The sequence below is a fragment of the Saccopteryx bilineata genome, chromosome 1 (assembly GCF_036850765.1).
Source record: "Saccopteryx bilineata isolate mSacBil1 chromosome 1, mSacBil1_pri_phased_curated, whole genome shotgun sequence".
Lineage (NCBI taxonomy): Eukaryota > Metazoa > Chordata > Mammalia > Chiroptera > Emballonuridae > Saccopteryx > Saccopteryx bilineata.
Window position 1 is genome coordinate 121,739,580 of NC_089490.1, and position 19,471 is coordinate 121,759,050.

Below are 19,471 nucleotides of genomic sequence, written 5' to 3' on the forward strand. Positions count from 1 at the left end.
TTATGTGAAGAAATTAGACAAATCACACAAATTAACAAAACACGTTTGTGGAAATTCTGAATAGATCTATATTAAGGGAACAAATTTGAATGAGTAATTAACATGAATCCCAGGCAGGTCTTTTCAGAAGGCAGAGGATGAATTACATCCTAATTTATTTTATGAAGTCAATATATTACCCCAATATCAAAGTCAGATAAATATATCACAAGGAAAGCAAATTGACTAATACCTTGAGTGTAGATGCAAAATTCTTACTAAAATACATAAAATTTTAAGCAACATAAGAAAGTAAAATTTATTATAACAATGTAAAGTTGGTTTAATAGCTTAAAATTAATTAATTTAATAAACCAAATTAATAAAATAAAGAAAATGCAGATAATTATCTCAATAAATACTCAAAAAATATTTGTCAATAGCAAATAGTCATTCAGGGTAACAACTCTCAACAAACTAAGGATAGAAATTAAATTTCTCATTTTGATAAAGAGTATATATATAAGAACACTTCAGCTATCATTATATTAATTATAAAAGATAAAATGGTTTTACTTAATATCAGAAACAAGGTAAAAATGTCCATTTGCAGCCTATCTATTCCACAGTGTACTTGGGGTTCTAGCCAGTTTACTGAGACAAAAATAAGAAATTAAAGGCATACTTACTGAAAAGATAAAAAGTACAAAAATACATGTGTTCTTATTTGCAGATGACATCAATAGTATGATCTTTCTGGAAAAACCTATTATGAACTTCAAAACAGAAAACTTTTGATTTCAAGAGATACTATTAAAAAAATGAAGAAATAATTCAGAGACAAAAGAATTATTTGCAAATATTATATCTGAAAAAGGATAAGCATACAAAATGTATTTCTTAAAATTTAAAAACTCAAGAATAAGAGGAAACCCCCACAAATGTGCAATGCAAAAAACTTTAATAGACATGTCATCAAAGAAGATATATAAATGGCTAATAAGCGCCAAAAATATATTAAACATCATTAAAATGGGAAGAGAAAATCAAAACTTCAAAGGGATATCATTACACACTTTCTAAGATGGATATTTTTAGAAAGACCAAAATACCAAGTGCTCCTGCGAATGTGAAGAAACAACTGGTCATACATTTATGTTGGGTGGTATAGGATGGTATAGTTACTTTGTAAAACAGTTTAGAAATTCCATATAAGGGAAATCTCACCATGTAAACCAGAAATTCTGCACAAAAATATTTATGGCAGCATTATTCAAAATAGCCAAACATTGAAATCAATAAAAATGTACATCAATTATTGAATTAATAAGCACGATGTGGTAGATTCCAAGATGGTGATGGAGTAGGCATATGTTCCAACTACCACCTCCCAGGACCAAATTGGATTACAACTTAATTTAAGAACAATCCTGTTGAAAAGCCAACTTTGGACTAAACGAAGAGGATTCTATAACCAAAGCTCACAGAAGCAGCCACACCGAGACTGGTAGGAAGGGCAGAGATGCAGAAAGGACTGCACTACTCCCAGGATTGAAAGGAATGCTGAGAGTCCAGAGGGACTCTCACTGTGGGGAGGGTCACCTGATAAATGTGGGTGCTCAGCACCAGGCCCAGATCCCCAGCCTAGAGCCCCAGATCCTAGAAGAGGCACCCAGACAGCATTTGGCTGTGAAAAGAGCTGGGTTTCTGTCTGTGAGAAATAAACGTAGCCCTCAGGAACACAGGCTCTGTCTTAAAGGGCCCGAACAGAAAATCTCGTTCACAGCCACTTACCCAGGGCTCTGGTGGAGGGAGAGCTGAGAGGACTAAAGTTGCGTGAGGAGAGTTTAAAATTGGAGGCTCGGGAGAGACACTGTGGGGGATGGCCACCAGAACCCCTGTGCTGAGTCATTCTCCAGTACTGCAGTCACCATCTTGCTTGGTTAGAGCGTCCCCTCTGAGCAGCACCAGCCTTGAGAGAAGCAACTGCTCCACCCCAGGGAGTTTCTACTGCTACAGTCATGGCAACTGGGTAGTGTTGAAAAGCCAGGAGGCAGGGATACGTCAGTGACTCAGTTTTCTGGTGTTGAGGCTGGAACTCCCCACCCCCAATCTTCTGAAGCTAAGACTGATAATTCCACCTCATGGGAGACTCAGTGGAAACTGTCTAGAGTGCAGTCAGACCACACCTCTGGGTTTTAGAGGCCGTATTCACTGCATCCAGGGGATATACTCCACTGAAGCCTGTGAAAAAAATCTGGACAGACTGACACCTGAAGCTGGGGCAAAGCCACAACCACATCCCTTCCTAATCCCTGAATTTCCATAGGCTCCAGGCTCTAGCAGAGGTTTATTCCAACAAGCAGACAGCCAGCAGACAGAGGCTGTAGGAGGCAGGACTCAGGGAACCTGGGCGTTTAAGCAGACTTTGCCCCAGGCCCAGAGTGGATAAAAGCTAGCTTAGGAGTACAGCTTGGTATTTCCATGTGCACCTCAGCCCAGCAGAGGCAACCACAAACTCTGGATTGCTTGTAGCTCCAAGAAGGTTGCTGAGGGCCAGTCATGGGCAGTGTCTTCCACTGGTCTGCACCCGGTTCCTGCCAGGGAGGCCCAGGGCTGGCATTTCCAGTGGCCAGCTGCAGAAAGAATTGGTTGAGGACCTAACAACCTTTGCTAGAATGGTATCCAAAGGAAGGGCTCCTCACATCCGGCCCAGCTGAGGCAAATTTTGCTCTCTGTGATCAGCACTGGCACGGCGGCTCATGTGCATTGGATATGGTGGAGCTTCACAGTCAGCTGGCCTAGGACTGGATATCCAGCCTTGCTGGGCTAGATTCCACTGGGGAAAGGGAGAGAGGCTTGGAGCATGGACATTTAAAGTGTGCCTCCCTGTGAGCCTATTGTTGTGTCTGGTCTAGGGGCTTAGCCACTCTCTGGGGGGGCACAGTCAACCCCAGGAGAGGACTTTCTCAGTCTACCTCCCAGAGACCAAGGTCTCACCAGCTGTAAGAACTTTTGCAGAGGGGACTGTCAGCCCCACTTCAATCTGAACGTGCTGCTCACCTTTTTGGGGAGAAATAAAATGTGAGTATCCAGCAGTAGTTGAGGGATTAAGATCTGGAATAGAGGCCACATTCTCTGTACTGAGCTATTGACCAAGAGACCCCTGAAGTAGGGGGGTCCTACTAATGTTGGATTACCAACCTCAGTTGCCCTAATCCAATAAGCTTGCAACCTGTAGCAGGGTTGGTTGGGTGAGGCCAGTTTGAGCCCACACTATGGTCTTTCTACAGAAGACTCTATAGGAAGGACCAGACAGCTGCAAGAGGAGGTGGAGCAGCTGAAAAGTGGAGGCAAATATTATGGAGCTTGGGGTTTTTATGGAGCTACTGTCATCTCTAAGCTGATTCTTCTACATAGGTTGGCATCTCCTGCATTACCCAGGCACAGGAAACAAAGACACAAACAGTGAAAAACAGTAGTTCCTGATAAGTAGCCCAAAGCAATTTACAAACAATAGCTGATGCCAGCTCAAAAAGATCTAGAACCAACACAACTGGTAGGGGGCGGCAGACAGCACCAACCCTAGACTTAGCTAGCTACAAAAGCATCATGCCCTAAGGAGGAGTGTAGCAGGCACCTGACACTGTGGAGAATAAATATGCCCAACAAGACAGACATTGTAAAGTGTGTAATACACATGATCAAGGTTGACTCTTAGAGCCAGCCAGCCTAAAGAAATAACCATACCCAGGAAAAGTGCAACTGCTTTCAATACTCACATACAACAGGAGGGAAAATATTACCCTCAAGAAGCATTCCTAGAACAAGAAAAACAGGTGACCTGGAGGGCAGTACTACCGAGCCCATCTTCCTCATAATGACACCACAAAAAGTCCAAAGTCAGACAGCATTACCTAATACACAGAAAAAAAGAGCAGACAAAGAAATGCAACCCAAATGAATCAACAAAAGAAATCCCCAGAAAAAGAACTAAATTAAATGGAAGCAACCAAACCACCAGAGTTTTAAATAATAATTTTTAAGATGCTCAAGGATCTTAGAGTAACAATAGATGGTCACAATGAACACCTAAATAAAGAGATAGCAAGTATTAAAAAGGACAATGAAATAATAAAAACAAACCAGTCAGAAATGACAAAAGAATATCAGAAAAGAAGAAGGCATCAACAACAGGCTGGATGAAGCAGAGGATAGAATCAGCAATTTAGAAGACAAGATAAACATAAGCACAGAAGTAGAGCAGCAAAATGAAAAGAGGCTCAAAAAGACTGAGGAAACTCTAAGAGACTTCTGTGACAACATGAAGAAAAACAACATCACAATATAGGGGTCCATGAAGAGGAAGAGAATAAACAAGGGATAAAGAACCTGATTGAAGAAATCAGAGGTGTAAATTTCCTTAATTGATGAAGGAAAAAGTCACACAAGTTCAAGAAATACAGAGAGTCACATTAAAGAGGAACCCAAGGAGGACTACACCAAGACACAACATAATTAAAATGCCAAAGTTAAGAGACAAAGAAAGACTACTAAAAGCTGTAAGAGAAAAGTCATTAATTACCTTCAGAGGAGCCACTATAAGGATGACATCTGACTTCTCAACAGAAACACTTGAGGCCAGAAGGGAATGGCAAGAAATATTCAAAGTCAAGCAAAGTAAGAACCTACAGCCAAGACATCTTTATTCAGCAAGGCTGTTGTTTAAAATTGAAGGAGAAACAGAAAGCTTCCCAGACAAAAACAAAAAAAATCAATTCAAGGAATTCATTACAACCAAAACAGTAGTGCAAGAAATGTTAAGGAGTTTGCTCTAAAAAGAGCATAGGAAAAAAAAAAATCAAGGAAAAGAGAAATGTAGATTTAAAGAATAAAATGGCAATTATTAAGTACCTGTTGGTAATAACCATAAATATAAATGGATTAAATGCTCCTATCAAAACACATAAGGTAGCTGCATGGATAAGAAAACAGGACCCGTACATATGCTACCTATAAGAGACCCGCCTCAGAACAAAAGATACACAAAGATTGAAAGTGAATGGATGAAAAGAGGTATTTCACGAAAATGGAAATGAAGAAAAATCTGGGGTAGAAATACTTATATCTGACAAAATAGACTTTAAAAAAAAGGCTATACTAAGGGATAAAGAAGGTCACTACATAATGATAAAGGGAGCAATCCAACTGGAAGATATAACCATTGTAAATATTTATGCACCTAATATAGGAGCACGGACATATATAAAGTAGATTTTGATAAGCATAAAGCTCGAGATTAGCAGCAATACTATAATAGTAGGGGATTTTTTTTTTGGTATTTTTCTGAAGCTGGAAAAGGGGAGAGACAGTCAGACAGACTCCCACATGCACCTGACCGGGATCCACCCGGCACGCCCACCAGGGGCGACACTCTGCCCACCAGGGAGCGATGCTCTGCCCCTCCGGGGCATCGCTCTGTTGCGACCAGAGCCACTCTAGTGCCTGGGGCAGAGGCCAAGGAGCCATCCCCAGCGCCCGGGCCATCTTTGCTCCAATGGAGCCTTGGCTGTGGGAGGGGAAGAGAGAGACAGAGAGGAAGGAGAGGGAGACGGGTGGAAAAGCAGATGGGCGCTTCTCCTGTGTGCCCTGGCCGGGAATCGAACCTGGGACTTCTGCACACCAGGCCGACACTCTACCACTGAGCCAACCGGCCAGGGCAATAGTAGGGGATTTTAATACCCCACTAACATCACTGGATAGATCCTCCAGACAGAAAATTAACAAAGAAAGAGTGGCCTTAAATGACACACTAGATCAACTGGATTTAATTGATATCTTCAGAATCGTTCACCCCCAAGCAGCAAAATACACATTTTTTCCAAAAGCTCATGACACATTCTCTAGGATAGACCACAAGTTATGAAACAAAGTGAACCTCAATAAATTTAAGAAGATTGAAATCATATCAAATGTCTTCTCTGATCACAATGGCATGAAACTAGAAATCAACTACAATAGAGAAACTGAAAAACATTCAAACACTGGGAGGCTAAATAGCATGTCATTAAATAATGAATGATTTAAGCCCTGGCCGGTTGGCTCAGTGGTAGAGCGTCGGCCTAGCGTGCGGAGGACCCAGGTTCGATTCCCGGCCAGGGCACACAGGAGAAGCGCCCATTTGCTTCTCCACCCCTCCGCCGCACTTTCCTCTCTGTCTCTCTCGTCCCCTCCTGCAGCCAAGGCTCCATTGGAGCAAAGATGGCCCGGGAGCTGGGGATGGCTCTGTGGCCTCTGCCCCAGGCGCTAGAGTGGCTCTGGTCGCAACATGGCGACGCCCAGGATGGGCAGAGCATCGCCCCCTGGTGGGCAGAGCTTCGCCCCTGGTGGGCGTGCCGGGTGGATCCCGGTTGGGCGCATGCGGGAGTCTGTCTGTCTCTCCCTGTTTCCAGCTTCAGAAAAATGAAAAGAAAAAAAAAATAATAATGAATGATTTAAAATATGAGCTCAAGGAGAAATAAAAAATTTCCTTGAAACAATGAAAATGAACATACAACAACTCAAAATTTATGGAACACAGCTAAAGCAGTTCTGAAAGGGAATTTCATAGCCTTACAGGCATACCTTAAGAAGCAAAAATAGCTCAAATAAACAACTTAACTTTGCATCTAAAAGAACTAGAAAAAGAATAACAAATAAAGCCCAGAGGAAGTAGAAGGAAGAAAATAATAAAGATCAGAGCAGAAATAAATAACATAGAGGCTAAAAAAAAATACAAAAGATCAATGAAACCAAGAGCTGGCTCTTTGAAAAAGTAAACAAGATTGACAAAAATTTAACCAGATTCTTCAAGAAAAAGAGAGAGAGGACTCAAATAAATAATATTAAAAATGAAAGTGGAAAAGTATCAACTGAGACTGCAGGAATACAAAAGATTGTAAGAAAATATTATGAAATTCTTCATGCCAAGAAATGAAACAACCTAAGTGAAATGGATAAATTCCCTGAAGCATACAATCTTCCAAAACTCAATCTGGAAGAATCAGAAAACCTAAGCAGACTAATTTACAACAAATGAAATTGAAACACTTATTAGAAACTCCCAGCAAATGAAAGTCCTAGACCGGATAACTTCACAGGCAAAATTTACCAAATATTTCAAGAAGAACTAACACCTATCCTTCTCAAGCTATTTTTAAAAATTCAAGAGCAGGGAAGACTCTCAAGCTCCTTTATGAGAAAGACATTATCCTCATTCCAAAAGCAGGTAAAGACACTTCAAAGAAAAGAAAATTATAGGCCAATATCCCTGATGAACTTAGATGCTAAAATTCTCAAAAAAAATATTAGCAAACTGGATCCAGCAATATATAAAAAATATCATACATCATGATCAAGTGGGATTTATTCTGGGGAGGCAAGGCTGGTATTTGCAAATCAATACATGTAATTTATCACATAAACAAAAGGATAAAAATTACATGCTAATGTCAATAGATACAAAAATTTTTAAATAAAATCCAGCACCCATTTATGATCAAAACTCTCAGCAAAGTGGGAATATAGGAAACATATCTCAACATAATAAAGGCCATCTATTACAAACCCACAGCCAACATCATAAGCAATGGGCAAAAATTAAAAGCAATACCTTAAGATCAGGAACAAGGCATGGGTGCCCCTTTGACCTCTCTTATTCAACATAGTTCTGGAAGTCCTAGCCACAGCAATCAGACAAGAAGAAAGAATAAAAGGCAACAAAATTGGAAGACGAAGTAAAACTATCATTTTTGCTGATGATATGATACTGTACATAGAAAACCCTAAAGTCTCAGTTAAAAAACTACTGGACCTGATAAATGAATTCAGCAAGGTGGCAGGATATAAAATTAATATTCAGAAATCAGTGGCATTTTTATACACCAACAATAAACTGTCTGAAAAAGAAATTAAGGAAACAATCCCCTTCACTATTGCAACAAAAAATAAAGTACATAGGACTAAATTTAACCAAGAAGTTAAAAGACTTGTACTCAGAAAGTTATAAAACATTGATAAAAGAAATCAAGAAAGATACAAAGAAGTAAAAGCATATACTGTGTTTATGGATAGCAAGAATAAACATCATTAAAATGTCTATATTACCCAAAGCAATCTATAAACTCAATGCAATTCTTATTAAAATACCAATGGCATGCTTCAAAAATATAGAAAAAATATTCCAAAAACGTATATAGAATCATAAAAGAACATGAATAGCCTCAGCAAAATCGAAAATAAAGAGTAAAGTGGGAGGTATCCCACTTCCTGGTATCAAGTTATACTACAAGGCCATTGTACTTAAAAAAGCTTGGTACTGGCATAAGAACAGGCATATAGATCAATGGAACAGAACAGAGAATCCAGAAATAAACCCATGCCTTTATGGTCAATTGATATTTGACAAAGGAGTAAAGACAGATTATTTAATAAATGGTGTTGGGAAATTTGGACAGGTACACGCAAAACAATGAAACTAGGCCACCAACTTACTCCATTCACAAAAATAAACTCAAAGTGGATAAAAGACTTAAATGTCAGTCATGAAACCATAAACATTTTGAAAGAAAACATAGGCAGTACACTCTCTAATATCTCTTGTAGCGATATTTTTGCCAATTTATCTCCATAGGCAAGTGAAATAAAGGAAAGAATAAACAAATGGGACTATATCAAACTACAGTGGTACCTTGAGATATGAATTTAATTCATTCTGTAACTGAGCTCGAAAGTCAGTCAACTTATATATCAAACTGCCGATACTGGACCCATGCGCCAATGCGCCAACTAGCAGCAGCTTCCCGAATCACGACTTGCATCTCGAAATTTTGCTCAGATCTCAAATAAAAATATGGACTGAGTCGCAGCTCGTTATCTTAAAAAATTCGTATGTTGGTCTGTTCATATCTCAAGGTACCACTGTAAAAAGCTTTTGCACAGCAAAAGACTCCATTAACAAAATAAAAAGACAACCCACACAATGGGAGAACATATTTGCCATTACGCCTAATAAGGGGGTTAATAACCAAAATTTATAAAGTACGTACTTCTAAAACTCAACACCAGGAAGGTAAACAATCCAATTAAAAAATGGGCAAAGGAACTGAACAGACACTTCTCCAAAGAGGTCATACAGATGGACAATAGGCATATGAAAAAATGCTCAACATCACTAATTATCAGAGAAATGCAAATTAATACCACAATGAGATACCAGCTCACACCTGTCAGAATGGTGCTCATTAACAAATCAACACAATAAGTGCTGGTAAGGGTATGGAGAAAAGGGAACCTTCCTGCACTGCTGGTGGGAATGCAGACTGGTGCAGCTACTGTGGAGAACAGTATGGAGTTTTCTCAAAAAATTAAAATGGAACTGCCATTTGACCCAGCTATCTCACTTTTAGGAATATATCCTAAGAAAACCAAATCATTGATTCAAAAGAAGATAGGCATCCCCATGTTTATTGCAGCATTGTTTACAATAGCGAAGATCTGGAAACAGCCCAAGTGTCCGTCAGTGGATGAGTAAATTAAAAAGCAGTGGTACTGCCTGACCAAGCGGTGGCACAGTGGGTAAAGCATCAGACTGGGATGCGGAAGACTCAGGTTCAAGACCCTGAGGTCGCCAGCTTGAGCGCAGGCTCATCTGGTTTGAGCAAAAGCTCACCAGCTTGAGCCCAAAGTCGCTGGCTCAAGCAAGGGGTTACTCAGTCTACTGAAGGCCCACGGTCAAGGCACATATGAGAAAGTAATCAATGAACAACTAAGGTGTTGCAACGCACAACGAAAAATTAATGATTGATGCTTCTCATCTCTCTGTCCCTGTCTCTCTCTCTGTCTCTGTAAAAGAAAAAAAAATAAATAAAAAGCAGTGGTACATATACACAATGGAATACTATGTGGCCATGAAAAAGAAGGAAATCTTAACTTTTATGACAGCATGGATGGACCTGGAGACTGTTATGCTAAGTGAAATAAGCCAGGCAGAGAAAGACAAATATCTTATGATCTCACTTATATGTGGAATCTAATGAAGAAAGTGAACTGAGGAATGGAATAGAGGCAGAGACAGGGTCACAGGGAGCAGAGGGAATGGAGATGAGGGGATGGGATCAGAGAAGGTGAAGGGATTAGTGAAATTATACATACATAATACATAAATACAGATAACAGGACAGCAAATCCCAGAATGAAGGGGGAGCGAGTAAGGGAGAGGGGAACATGAAGGTGGGGGTGAGGGTGTTATATTCAGTGGAACACGGAATCCATGTAAACACAATAAGTTAAATTTAATACAAATTAAGAAAAATAAGCATAATGTGGTAAATGCATACCATAGAATACTATTCGGCAATTAAAAGCAATAAACTAATGACACAAATGAACTTCAAAGACATTTGTTAAGTGAAACAGGACATACACAAATACTTTTATTATTCCATTTGAATCAAATTTCTAGGTAAGGCAAAACTACAGAGAGTGAAATCAGAGCCATGGTTGTGTGGGTTTAGGGTTTAGAATAGGTTTGAGTATAAATTGGAACTAGGAGATTTTGGAGGATGATAGAAGTCTTCAAAAACTGGACTCTGGTAATAGTTTCATAACTATTGATTTTACTAAACCATTCAACTCTACATTTACAATTCCTAAATAAAATTGTTAAAAATTTATTAGCAGCCCAATTCTGCTTTAACTAAAGTGTAATGTTCATTTCCTACACAGATCTTGGGTAGCTTGTCTACTTAATAATAATAATAGAGGAAGAAGCAGCAGCAGCAGTATTTGTAGTTGCTTCCAGACAAACTTTGGCAATTGGAGTAGAAGGGAACGGAAAAATCCTCAGAAGCAACAACAATTTACTTGCCCTGACATCTCTCTCCCTTCTAAACCACCACCAATAATCATTTTGATGTGAAAGGTTAGTTAAGTTTGATCTCAAAAACACAAGAACTCGTGCCTGACCAGGTGGTAGCATAGTGGATAAAGGGTCGGCCTGGGGCGCTGAGGACCCAGATTAGAAACTCCGAGATCAAGAGCTTGAGCATGGAATCACAGATACAACCTCATGGTTGCTGGCTTGAAGCCCAACATTGCTGGCTTGAACAAGGGGTCACTGGCTTGACAGGAGCCTCCTGGTCAAGGCACATACAAGAAGCAATCAATGAACTAAGGTGCCGCAAGTATGAGTTGATGCTTCTCATTTTCTGTCCCTGCCTGTTCCTCTCAGTTTTTCTCAAAACACACACGCAGACACACACACACGCACACGTGCGTGTGCACATGCGAATTCACATAGTTTTGCACATTCTGGTGATATCTAGCACTTGGGACTCTGCTACTGCTAAATCCAAAGGTGAAAGCTCCACCAAAGTGCTAAAACCCAAAGATAAAAGGAAAAAAAGTCCTAGAAGAAGTTAGAGGATAAAATAAAAGCAACATCACGTAAAATGCAATGATAATACTTTTTATCAAAATCCTCATTAAACACAAGGCAAACCAGAAGACAATGGAATGACATAATTAAAATGCTGAAAGTTAAAACTATCTAGCTAGAGTTCTACATCCAGTAAAGTATGTTTCAAAAATGAAGATAAATTATGGACATTTTTTAGATCAACAGAACCTGAGAGAATTTACTGCCAGCACTGCAAGAAAAGCTAATGGAATTTCATTAGGCTGTTGAGAAATGATACCAGTTCCACAGGAAAGATTATGAAGCATGAAATTAGTACGTATGAAGTAAAGCAAATCGTAATTTCTTTAAAAGATACCTGCCTATTTTAAAGCAAAACCAACAATATTATACTGTGGGATTTATAAAATTTATGGTAGCAATATACATGATATCTTCATGTTAGTTTGGGCAGCCATAACAAGGTATCAGAGATTGGGTGGCTTATAAACAATAGAAATTTATTTCTCAAATTTCTTTAGGCTAGAAGTCTGAGATCAGCATGCCAGCATGGTTGAGTTTTCATGAGGACTGCTTTCCAGGTTTCCGACTTCTGACTTCTTGTATCCTCATGTGGAGGAGAGCAGAGAGAGGAAGCAAGCTCTCTGGTGACTCTTATAAGGGCACTAGACCTATTCACAGAGGCTCCACCCTCATGGCCTCATCTAATCCTAATTACCTCTCAAAATAGTATCACATTGGCAGATTGGGTTTCAACACATGGATTTGGGAGTACACAAACATTGAGTCCATTACATGTAACAATAAGAGAAAAGGGAAAAGCACAGGAGTGCCAGAGTAAAGCGATATCTCCAATTGTAACCTTTTATAACATGTGAAGGGGTATAATATTAATTCAAGTTATACTGTGATTAAAGATGTATGTTATAATTCCTAGAGCAACAAGTAAAATAAAACATAAATTAAAAGCCAACAGAGGAGATAATATAAGAAACTAAGAAAATACATAATTAATCTAAAAGAAAGCAAGAAAGTGGCATTTAAAGGGAACAGTAAACCAATGGAAAATAAGCAGCAAAATGATGGATCTAAACTCAGCCATATAAACGACTGCATTAAATATAAAGGGCTAAACATTCCAACTAAGGGTAGACATTGTCAAAATAAGCACAAACTAAACAAGATCCAAGTATATGTTGTTTATGAGATGCATTTAAAAACTAAATACAAAAATAGGGTAAAAGTAAAAAAAAAAAAAAAGAAAAAAGGTACACCATGAAAGTATTAATCATAAGAAATCTCATTGGTTTTTTTTTTAAGACTTTATTCATTTTAGAGAGAGAGAGAAAGGAGGAGGAGCAGGAAGCATCAACTCCCATATGTGCCTTGACCAGGCAAGCCCAGGGTTTTTTTTGAACTGGTGACCTCAGCGTTCCAGGTCAGCACTTTATCCACTGTGCCACAACAGGTCAGGCTCCTAGGTTTTTATTAATGTCACACAAAGTAAATTTCAAAAGGAGCATTACTAGAAAAGGAAAATTTTATATTTATCTTAATATATATTTATATTATACTATTTATATTCTCACAACTGTTAATAATAAAATGGTGAATTCATGAAGAAAATATGTCTTAAATATATATTTTAAGCAATAAAGTGTCGAAACAGTCAATTAGGACAATGACTAAACTGAAGGTAGCAATCAAGCCTTCTTTGCTAACTGAGATATTGCAAGCAAGAGGCAAAAATAGACACCACCAAAGAACAAAATAAATGAACAAACGAAGTTGAAACAGACTCCTGGACACAGAGAACAGACTGACGGTTTCCAGAAGGGACAGGAGTTGGGGGACTGGGTGATAAAGGTGAAGGGATTAAGAAATACAAATTGGTAGTTATAAAATAGTCACAGGCATGTGAAGTACAGCATCGGGAATATGGTCATTAATATTGTGATACCTATGTATGGTGCCAGGTGCAGAGGCACATTTAATGGCGGGCACACGGGGTGCATACCCTGGGCCCCGACTTCTGAAGGTCCTTGCAAAATCCCAACTTCACACTTTTTTCTAATGACACCAAGTTTGGTTTCATATGTGCAATTTTAACATTAACAATGCATAATAATTTTTATTTAGAAATATGGTTAACATGTATTTTTATTTTCCCTGTCTCTTTTTTTTTAGGGAGCCCAATATTTTTTTCTGTGCCCTGGGGCCTCAACTGACCTTAATCTGCCTCTGGCCAGGGAGGTATGGGAAATATCAGGGGGAAGAGTTTGTAAAGTATGATTTGTCTAATCCCTATGCTGTACACCTGAAATGAATACAATGAATACAGAATAATATTGAATGCCAACTGTAATTTTTTTTTATTTTTTATTTTTCTGAAGCTGGAAACGGGGGGAGACAGTCAGACAGACTCCCGCATGCGCCCGACCGGGATCCACCCAGCACGCCCACCAGGGGCGAAGCTCTGCCCACCAGGGGGCAATGCTCTGCCCCTCCGGGGCGTCGCTCTGTCTTGACCAGAGCCACTCTAGTGCCTGGGGCAGAGGCCAAGGAGCCATCCCCAGCGCCCGGGCCATCTTTGCTCCAATGGAGCCTTGGCTACGGGAGGGGAAGAAAGAGACAGAGAGGAAGGAGAAGGGGAGGGGTGGAGAAGCCAATGGGCGCTTCTCCTGTGTGCCCTGGCCGGGAATCGAACCCGGGACCTCTGCACACCAGGCTGATGCTCTACCACTGAGCCAACCGGCCAGGGCCGCCAACTGTAATTTAAAAATAAAATTTTGAGCCCTGGCTGGTTGGCTCAGTGGTGGAGCATCGGTCCAGCATGTGGATGCCCCAGGTTCAACTCCTGGTCAGGGCACACAAGAGAAGTGACCATTTGCTCTCCACCCTTCTCCTTCCCTCTTCTGTCTCTTCCCCTCCTGCAGCCATGACTCAATTGGTTCAAGCACATTGGCACTGGGCACTAAGGAAGGCTCTGTGGAGTCTCTGCCTCAGGGGCTAAAAATGGTTCATTTGCAAGCATTGCCCCAGATAGGCAGAGCATTAGCCCCAGATGGAGGTTGCCAGGTGGATCCCGGTCGGGGCACATGCAGGAGTCCGTCTCTCCATCTCTCCTTCTCTCATTTGGAAAAGAAGAAGAAAAAAAAAAACAAGAAAAAGAAAATTAAAAAACAACATCATCTCACTGCCAAAAAGCCCTAAATCAGCGGTTCTCCACCTGTGGGTCGCGACCCCGGCGGGGGTCGAACGACCAAAACACAGGGGTCGCCTACAGCCATCGGAAATACATATTTTATTTAAAAATGTATTGTATAATAAATATGTATTTTCCGATGGCTGTAGGCGACCCCTGTGTTTTGGTCGTTCGACCCCCGCCGGGGTCGCGACCCACAGGTGGAGAACCGCTGCCCTAAATTAAAGCCTCCTGAATCTTCATGGACATGTGAATCAGAAGGAAGGAGAGAGGGAAGGGCTAGGAGTGAAAAGGTACTGAGACAAAATGAAGAAAGTGCCTCCTCTGAGACCCCTGATAAAGAGGACTTCAAATGAAGGCGTTGGGTGAGGAATGCAGACATACATATGAGAATGGTTGCCCCAGATGGTCCTAAGTGCTTGACTGCAATTCATTCCAGGAAACCAATGCACTGGCTGTGTATAAATCTAGTGTGGGCACAACTGCTTCCGCCTATGGTTGGGTGCAAAGGATCACACAGTTGTTTGGCATAATGTCAGACTCCTCAGAATAGGTAGTTTATAACAGAATTGCATAGTACATAAAGCTAACATTTATAGTACTAAGGGAGAATTGGGCATATCATACTAACACTTACATTTTCTGTATTTGATAAAAGAATAAAGTATCAGTGAGGATATATTTCACTTGATAACATCTTCAGCACATTACTGCTGACAACTTTAACATATACATGTTTTCCCCCCATTGATTTGAGGAAGAGAAGGGGGAGAGCGAGAGAGAGAGAAGCATCAATTCATTATTTCACTTAGTTGTTCCATTTAGTTGTGTACTCATTGATTGCTTCTCCTACATGCCTGACCCAGGGTCAAACCCAGGACCTCTGGTGTGCTGGGTTGACATTTTATCCACTGAGCCACCCAGCCAAGGCTAAATGTACATCTTTTTGAAGTCCTCATTAAAGCTGGACCATAAAGCTAGTTTCAATTCATTTCAAAAATTAAAATCATAGTATATATATATATATATATATATATGTGTATGTGTGTATTTTTTTTAAGCGAGAGAGACAGAGAAAGGGAGAGACAGGGACAGACAAACAGGAAAGGAGAGAGATAAGAAGTATCAATACTTTGTTGTGGCACCTTAGTTGTTTATTGATTGCTTTCTCATATGTGCCTTGATGAGGGGGGAGGCGGTGGGTAGTGCTCCAGCTGAGCCAGTGACCCTTTGCTCAAGCCATTGACCTTGGTCTCAAGCGAGCAACCCTGGACTTCAAGCCAGAAACATTTCAGCTCAAGCCAGCAATCATGAGGTCATGTCTATGATTTCACACTCAAGCCAACAACCCCATGCTCAAGCTTGTGATCCTGTCCTGCACTCAAGCTGGATGAGCCTGCCCTCAAGCCAGTGACCTTGGGGTTTTGAACCTGGGTCCTCAGCGTCCCAGGCAGATGCTCTATCCACTGCTCCACCACCTGGTCAGGCAAAGTATATTTTATAATCATGAAAAATTAGAAAGAGATAAAAAGATTAGATTAAAAAGGTACTAGTAAATTTTTTATATATTGGAAATTAAAAATATAAACTTCTAAAGAAGAATTACAAAGTAATTCAAAAATACTTTGAATTAAACAATAATAAAAGCAAAACAAAACGTAAGTTGTGAAAGCCACTTTCTTGATCACTGGATTGAAATATTCTAAATGTGATCCAAATTTCTAAAGATGGGAGAAATTGGTCATTGTCTGAAACACAAACCACATTTCCTAGGCTTATACCATAACTTTCTATCTCTCAGATGGTCCTTTAAAATTGTTTAATTGATTGATTTTAGAGAGAGAGAACGATCAATTTTGTTTTTCCACTTATTTATGCATTCATTGGTTGATTTCTTGTGTGTGCCCTGATGGGCGATCTAATCCCGCACTCTTGGCATGACAGGGATGATGCTCTCACCAACTGAGCTACCCATCCCGGGCTTAGATGGTCCTTAAAATGAGTCTCTATTAGGCCCTTCCAACTTTCTGTAAAGCAGCTGCTTCTATATCAGCATTTCTCTAACTTCTTTCCTTCTCCCAAGAAGCCCTCACTAAATAGATCTTCCAATTCAATTTTCCCTTAGCCAGATCCTAAGAATGCCTGTGACCACCTCAAATAGTACTACTGAGCACAAGGAAAGTGAGAGAAGGGAAGATGGTGTGAGAGACACAATTATTAATAGGTTGTGGTTAAAGTGTTTTGTGTAAATATAACAGAAAAATACATGACCATGTGAATATGTTTCTAGACTTTAAAAGGTCAAAGGCAGGGCCCAGATGCTTCAAAACTGCTTATTCAATGAATTAAATAACTGAGTGAATAAAAAGTTGAGTGAAGAGCCTTGGTATGAGAATTTTCTAGTTGATGGACTTGAAAAGATCTGACCAAACCACCATGATAATGCAGTCTCTGGATAATGCAGTTCAATATTCCCTGTTTATAGAATCATGCTTTCCCTATTAATGATGTACAAGAAATGAAGTAACCAACAAGGGTAGTTCTTTTTGGTAACATTTATTCCTTCAAATTGAAGGTTGAAAATCCCAAATCTCTAAAGTATACAATTTGTTCCCTCTGTGAACTTTTTTTTTTTTTTTGCAAGAGCGAGACAGACAGACAGGGACAGACAGAAAGAAAGAGAGATGAGAAGCATCAACTCATAGTTGCGTCACCTTAGTTGTTCATTGATCGCTTTCTCATACGTGCCTTGACTGGGGGGCTCTGGCTGAGCCAGTAATTCCTTGCTCAAGCCAGTGACTTTGATCTCAAGCCATCAACCTTGGGCTTCAAGCCAATGACCATGGGGTCACGTTTATGATCTCATGGTCAAGCTGGTGACCTCATGTTCAAGCTGATGAGCCCATGCTCCAGCTGGCGACCTTGGGGTTTCGAACCTGGGTCCTCAGCATCCCAGACTGACACTCTATCCACTGGGCCACCACCTGGTCAAGCCACTCTGTGAATTTTTCATTTAAGATTGCCAAATGAAAACAATATCATCTATAAATTTATCTTGATTAAAATATTGAACCTGCCTGACCTGTGGTGGCACAGTGGATAAAGCATCAACCTGGAAATGCTGAGGTCACCGGTTCGAAACCCTGGGCTTGCCTGGTCAAGGCACATATGGGAGTCGATGCTTCCAGCTCCTCCCCCCCTTCTCTCTCTCTGTCTCTCCTCTCTCTCTCTGTCTCTCCCTCTCCTCTCTAAAATGAATAAATAAATAAATAATACATTTAAAATATTGAACCTGAGTCTTATCAAATATCTAGGCCTAACTACCAATTTACAGAATTAAAAAAGTTTTTTTTATTTAATTTACTTTTTAAAACTTTCACACATTTATCATTGCTCCAAAGGAAGCTTTTAAAATATTTTTTCTCTAATCATTGTTAATATATAACATTATTTTTGTCTCCTAAAATTATTTTTCTTGTGGAAGTACTATCACTCCCATTGAAAATGAATGCTCTACATCAGGGGTCCCTAAACTTTTTACACTGGGGCCCAGTTCACTGTCCTTCAGACCGTTGGAGGGCCGGACTATAAAAAAAACTATGAACAAATCCCTATGCACACTGCACATATCTTATTTTAAAGTAAAAAAACAAAACGGGAACAAATACAATATTTAAAATAAAGAACAAGTAAATTTAAATCAACAAACTGACCAGTATTTCAATGGGAACTACGGGTCTGCTTTTGGCTAATGAGATGGTCAATGTGCTCCTCTCACTGACCACCAATGAAAGAGGTGCCCCTTCCGGAAGTGCGGTGGGGGCCAGATAAATGGCTTCAGGGGGCCACATGTGGCCTGTGGGCCATAGTTTGGGGACCCCTGCTCTACATGATATGGTAAAGTACAATACTTGTTAACTGTATAAGCATAGCTCTTTTCTAACCTTCTTTTTGCTATAAAATGTGTCCCTTGGTCAAAAAGATGTTGCATGTTATAATCTGATCCCAATATGGTAAGTCATTCTGTAAGTTCATAGATGACGATGCTGCCAGAAGGATTGAGAACAGGAAAGGCAATTCCAGAAGAAATACTTATTTCAATGAGAACAAATTACTGAATGCTCCATGATAATCACTGTAGACCTCTCAAGGTATAAACAATTCTATCCGATATTTCGACTGGATATCAGTACATCTCTTTTTTCTTCTCCTCCCACTACTTTCTCAATGGACTTCCATACAAAAGGGTTTTGGTAACAGATATGGAGGTTATACATGGAATTAATTAACTGGCTTCCACCACTGCTGAGTGCCCAACAAATAATAGCAAAGGCCAATCAATGCTGAACCCTCAGAAATAAACAAACATTTTCTAGGAGATCAGCAATCCACCTGATGAGAAGTTGATTATGATGGACTCACCTAATAAATACATACTCATACTCCATTCTTACTATTTCCTTTTCCCCAAACAAAAGATTGAAATCTTCTTGATTAAAGTCTATCTTAAGACCAATAAACTCTTGATTGCTTTGTAATCTAATTTTTTATTGCATTATTTATCATGAAAAAAACTCCCAAATATGGAGTTTTTTTGTTTTGTTTTGTTTTTAATTCATGTCTGGAAACTATGACTCTTCTTGAAGGAAAAAATAACTTTCACTCTATTTATATAAAGGAAATAACAAAGGACTTGTTTCCCCATATTTTCAAAATCCCAGAAACAAGATAATATGTCTTAAAATTATGTATGTTAAGCATAATTAGATATGGCCTCTATTTCATCCCATGGTCTCCTGATAATTCACATGAACTTCACAAGATTCAGTTCA